Below are 6,819 nucleotides of genomic sequence, written 5' to 3'. Positions count from 1 at the left end.
GCCGTTAGGCAGTGCTAGCGAGCAGAAGCACTGTGAGCAGAGTGTGCAAACTGAGTGTGGCACTCAAGAAGGGTGCCGCCCCCCAGTGTGCATGGCAGGGCAGATACTAAAGCCCTACTAGTTCAACCAGGGAGCAATCTACCCAGCAGAAAGTCATGGCCTCTCTGCACCCACCATGAAAAATCCTCATTTATTCAATGAGGATCAAATGAATGAACAATATTGATACACTATATTTTCATTTTGATTCTTGTCTGACATAAAGTTATGTGGCATTGCACAAAAGAAAACATACTTTTATATTTGAATAGGAATATTTTATTTTGGACTGTATTGAGTATTTCAACATTACCAGTATTTCTACCCTATTGAGCAGATTTTAAAAATTAAATATTCATCACTCCATGTACTTATATGCACTAAAAGTAAAGGCTTACAATTAATCATAGTTGTAATCCCAAACTGTATGCAAGGTATTTCTAAATTACATTAATAGGATAAAGTTTAATTTCATGTACTGGTGTAGTGACCCTACCAGTTATATGGAGCAAAAACAAATTCTACTTTGTGCTTCATGATCTGTTCCTTTGAATATAAAGGACATTATCTGCATTTATTGCAGTTGTGGCATTAAGCAGTATAATGCTAGTATAATGAACAGAAAACACTAATTGCACAGTATTAGTCTCTTCCTTTCAGAGAAGCACCATCCACTAAGTTTTCTGAAAGATACCAGAGACATAAAGTTGCTCTCAAAATGTGAACTATATTACAGATTAATAGTATCCTCTTTTATTTTTCCTCGTCTATTTGGAAATACATACTTGTAATGCTAGCTTTCAACTGCCTGATACTTGGCTTTGTTGTCAGTACAACATTAGGATTAATAAGTAAAGTCTTCACCCCATTAGAGTTGTTATTCTTGCCTGTCTGGGAACAGAGCACACAATACAGAAATACACTGATTTATAGAATTAAGCCCTTTTTCCAAGCGGAAGACTTAGAGACTTTGGTTAACAGAAGTTCAAATTTTGCAGGACTCTGCAAAATACAGAGAAAGAACCTATGGGATCTCACCTTGCCTTAAAGTGCCTTGAATCAGTGGTGTAACTCATATTAACTCTAATATATTGTACGTCACTGAGAGAAGAGTCTTAAATTCTGGGGACATGATTTTCTTAGCTGGCCTTTCTCATATGTCAGGACACAGCATTATCCTTTGGGCCAGGGCATAACTGCCTAATTCTCTAAGGCTTTATGTATGCACGTAGTAAGTATCTCAAGCACCTTCTGCATGAAGTCAATTGCATTAATAATTGCACATTTTTCCAGTTGGTAAAAATACTTCTTACTTTTTAAAAAGTATGACAGTATGAAACTATGGAGAGGGGAAATGCATGTATGATTTAATATGAAAATTTTTAGCAGGCAGTCATTTAAATGGGTTTTGTCAACATTATTTTGGTATGAAGTTAGTGCAAATTTTTTCTTTGAACTATGTTAAACAAAATCCAGTATCTCTTTCTTTTTTTTAAAAACGAAGAGATTAGCTGAGTTACAAGATGTAAAATAATAAACTGAAGTTCCCTTTTAATCGTATTACCCCTTTTAATACTTTGTCAAATGAGCTGAAGGTTCTTTAAATATCAAAATGTCAAGATACCAAGTACAAATATAAAAGAAACACATATGGTGTGAAGTAGGAACTGGGCATATGGGAACCATAATTAACCTAGGCAAGTGAAAAAGCAACAGCTGGAGAAACAGAAATAGGATCATAACTGTTCCTTGTAAAACTGGATTTCAAATCTGGTTGGATAAAGGAGGGACTGCACATGGGCATCTTATTTCCACTAAAACACTCCTCAAAACTGCATCAGTAAAGTTGGTTTGCCTCATGCGTATTTCTGTGATACAACCATTAAATTTGAGATTTCCATTGGAACTATTCTGCAGATTCAATCTGAATGTCTGGGCAGTTAGGTGATGAGTAAAACATCCAAATTTGATGCTGGAAATAACAATAAGAAAGGCTCATACTGAACCACAATAAATCCACAAATGTAGTCACTGCAAAAGAAAATGAAATGTAAATCTAACGTGCCATTTCTAGATTATTCAAAATGTCAGAAACTTACCTAACTATATCATCTACACATTTTTACAGATTCCCTTTAAACATTTTTAATTTTGTAACAAACACATTACTTTGGTAGTAAACTAAAATTACTTGGACTTCTTTTTCAGAACTTTTTGCCCTACAAAAGCTGTAATAAATTTGTCAACAACTTGCTTAAGTTGTTAAATGTCAAGCCCGACTACTTTATTATGTTGGTTTTTTTTTTTAATACACTTGCTCATATAAGTTGTTGTTCCTTCCAGTTGTTTCTCATGTGTTTAAAAACAAATGTATTTAATTTTTCATAACTATGCTATTGGGATACTGTAAATACTGTACATGCACACATGACAACCTTTTTCATATACTTAAATGTACTCTAGAGGTTTCAGGGAGTCAATTTTTGAATTTTTGAATTTTTGAAACTTTGATAGAATTTAATATTCATATCAAATAAATACAAGGGAAGATGTGTCACAAAGTGTTTTAGCTATGTAATCTAGTAAAAACTCTCAACTTCTCCAGTATTCTTTAAGGCATAGCAACCAAGCTGATATGTATGTGAACATAAACACCACCCTCCTGATTTCTAATAGTTTTATTATTAATTCAAATTAAGAATAAAAGATTTGAAAGAGATAAAAGCAAGTGTTTGCTGTAGGTATTTATCCATGACTGAGTATATTATCCTTCTTAGAAATAATCTGTCCTCCAAAACTACCTTAAGGAAAAGTAGGCAGACCTTTAGTCAATTAATTTGCAAAATGTTTTTTTTTTCTTCCCTTGAAAGGTTTGGATTTTCATACCTTATTCTTGCTTTTGAAAATAACCTTCTTCAGCGCATGTATGCATATGATTTGTCATTTCACTTTACTATAATGCTGACTTTCTAGTAATGTTCACATTTGTGTAAAAAATTTTCTTCAGTGACCATCTGAATTTGCTGCCCTTGTTCTTTCATGTTCTTTTTTGACTTAATTTGTTTTGTTTTCAAGGAGGTGCTTTGCGTCAGGATAGGTCACAAAAAAAGTGGAAACAACTGCCAGAATTATTTCAGCATAACAATAATGACTATAAAATAACGTAATAAAATGAACTATATTGTATATCCAGTGCAAGTAAGATACGATTTCCAAGCAGCCAAAAAACCACAATTTTTGTTTGCTTCTATATTTTTAAATATTATTAATAATAAAATCAAAACTGGATGTGTTGAGAAATAACACAATTTTCTATTTGATCTTTCTTATGCAGAGGGATGCAACTAGAAAAATTCTCTCATAAAAAATCATGCAGATAATATAATTACAGAATGCATTATATACATCACTTTTTTTTTTTTTGGACTCTTGCTTTCTTTTTTGCACTGCCAGGAACTTGATAAGGATTTTTCTTCCCACTGGTTCCTGACATAGAAATATAATGTAGGCTATGGATTATAAATCAAGCAAAACTGATGTGCTGTGGAAGGCCTGAGGCTTGACCAAATTAACAGCACAGCTGGATCTTTTACAAGTTCTACAAAAACCGGATAACACATTAAATATGCACTGTATCTTGATTCCCCACTGGTAGGGCGCAAGTAAACTCTGCAGCTCTTCACTGGATGCCTTCCAAGTTCAGAAGTGTACTGGGGAGAGCCTAGTGGCACTGACAGAAAGAAGCATTTCTAGGTAGAATAGCAGTACAAGGTAAGGCTGAGAGATTTTTCAAAAAATTCAAAAGATTGATGAAGGATAGTATCACTGGGAAAAGACAGCACTCTTTAACTCTCTCTGCTGAGAGTGCACGAGGGCTTTCTCTGCTTCTTTTCTTGCCTTTCTTGAGCACAGTTAATGATTAATTTGAATATTCAGAATAAATCACTGCTGAACCATCTGCAGAATGGGATGGTGGAATGGTTTGAGCCTTTAGCCTGACATATGCAGGCTCTGTATATCTGTAATCTGATCAGAAGATCAGCTCAGTCTCCAAGAATAAATAAAAATTGCATTATGTAATGATGTGTCCTGGTTTTAGCTGGAATAGAGTTAATTATTTCTTGATAGCTGGTACAGTGCTGCATTTACGATTTAGTTTGAGAAAAGAATCATAGAATCATAGAATAGTTAGGATTGGAAAAGACCTTAAGATCATCTAGTTCCAGCCCCCCTGCCATGGGCAGGGACACATCACAATAAACCATGCCACCCAAGGCTTTGTCCAACCTGGCCTTGAACACCGCCAGGGATGGAGCATTCACAGCCTCCCTGGGCACCCCATTCCAGTGCCTCACCACCCTGGCAGGAAAGAACTTGTTCCTTATATCCAATCTAAACTTCCCCTGTTTAAGTTTGAACCCATTACCCCTTGTCCTATCACTACAGTCCCTACTGAAGAATCCCTCCCAAGCATCCCCATAGGCCCCCTTCATACACTGGAAGGTTGCTATGAGGTCTCCATGCAGCCTTCTCTTCTCCAGGCTGAACAGCCCCAACTTTCTCAGCCTATCTTCATACGGGAGGTGCTCCAGTCCCCTGATCAACCTCATGGCCCTTCTCTGGACTTGTTCCAACAGTTCCATGTCCTTTTTATGTTGAAGACACCAGAACAGCACACAATACTCCAGGTGAGGTCTCACAAGAGCAGAGTAGAGGGGCAGGATAAGGTTGTTAAAACATTGATGTTTTAGTTGTTGCTAAGCAGTGCTTACCCTGATTAAGTACTTTCCTGTTTCCCTCCTCTACCAGTGAGGAGGTGCGCAAGAAGCTGGGAAGGAGCACAGCTCGGACAGCTGACCCAAACTAGAAATTTTTCCATATAGGTTGGAGGTTCAACCACTATACAGACTGGGCATTATACAGATGTTTTTTTTTAATTCTGAAAAAATTATTTTTCACTAAGCATTTGCTCTCTGAATTTCAGATACATATTTGAAATCTATACACATATTGAAAAATATCAAATGATTTAATAAAGAACTGGTAGTCCTTTTATTTCAAGGGATTTCTTTCTTCAATTTTATATTTTATTAGAAATCTAGGACCAAGTCTTACCTTAAAAAACATACTAACATAGATTTTCAAATTTATATTTTCATAATTATTTTCTTACAATAAGAGGGTCAACACTGCACTCTCTCTACAGATGAATCTCTTGAAGTATGTCAACAAGATACTGATTTCTGGATGTTGTAGAGGTAGCATTAATAAATGGGACAAGATAAGAGAATTTTAAAATAATAAATGAAGATAATAGTCTCAGTAATATAGTTATTATTATTTAGTATAAAGTCAAAACATTATTCTTCATGTTCAGAAAAAAAATAGTATATCCATAGTAAGCATTCAAAACTTTCAACACAAGTTAGACTGGGGAGAATTTTTTTCCTGGTTTATGTTTTTATTTTTTGCTTTCTTTACAGAAAAAAAAGATGAAATATTTTTATACTGCTGCTCCTTTTGATGCTTGTGTTGAATATCCGATGATACTTGCAGCCTCACAATTTTCCTTGACAATAAGAAGGAAGCCATTACAGTAGAAACTGGCTGTATTATAAACATGATGCTCTTGGAATAAAGCTAATGTAACAGAAAGCAGATAATCCTTTTTCCAACAATATCAGTCTAATATCAGTAGACACTACAATGTTTCTGTTGCAAGTATTGCCTGCACCTAAAATCCAGATAATAAATCTTTCTGCCATTTGCTAGTAGGGAGAACCTAAAGATAATCATCAGCATCTGAAACTTATGGCACAGTATACACTTAGAATAATAAATAATACTAAAAAGAGAGAAATGCAAGCAAAGCCTTCAGCTTTTCAGAATCCCTGAAAGTTTGTAAGTACCTCTGGAAACTCACTAGACCCTTTTATACACCCTCAGTCCCCCACTGGTTTTCTCTCAAGCCTCTTGTTTAATATTCCTCTCTACTTTCTTCCTTCCTACAGCCATAGTTCGTCTTTGCCTACACTTGTGATTGCCTGAAACAACTCTAACATTGTGAAATAAAAACTGAGGACTACTTAGACTATGTCCAGATGATCTCACGTTATTACAGAGGTTACACCATGCAAAAAAGCTTGATCAGAATCAGCCTGAGGGTATAATAGCTGCTATATTGTATGGAATAAAGTGTCTAGCATCAACTAATAGTTATCTATGTGATTTTGGCTGGGACGGAGTTTTCTTCATAGTAGCTAGTATGGGCTGGATTTGGATTTCTGCTGGAAATGGTGTTGATAACACAGGGATATTTTCGTTATTGCTGAGTAGTGCTTACATAGAGTCAATGCCTTTTCTGCTCCCCACATCACCCCACTAGCAAGTAGGCTGCAAGTGTGCAAGGAATTGGGAGGGGACACACAGCCAGGACAGCTGACCCAACTGAGCCAAGGGGTATCCCAGACCATATGGTGTCATGTTCAGCAGAGAAAGCTGGTCGAAGAAGGAAGAGGGGAATATTTGGAGAGATGGTGTTTGCCTTCCCAAGTAGCCATTACGCATGACAGAGCCTTGCTTTCCTGGAGATGGCCTGACAGGGAGCCTCAATATACCATAATTAGAATTCAGTCCTGCAAGTTGTTAGCGAGGGTAATGAATGTTATAATTCATTGGTAATAAAATATAAATAAGCCTATTAAAATGTGAATTAGTACTATATAATTGCATCATAAACTGTATTGTTGGTTTTGACATACATACCAACAGAGTTAAGAT

Source organism: Pezoporus wallicus, unplaced genomic scaffold, assembly GCF_028554395.1.
Source record: "Pezoporus wallicus isolate ANWC-B61680 ecotype Strahan unplaced genomic scaffold, APGP_CSIRO_Pwel_v1 contig_4758, whole genome shotgun sequence".
NCBI lineage: Eukaryota > Metazoa > Chordata > Aves > Psittaciformes > Psittacidae > Pezoporus > Pezoporus wallicus.
The sequence above is the reverse complement of the archived record's forward strand: the minus strand, read 5'-3'. Positions refer to the sequence as shown.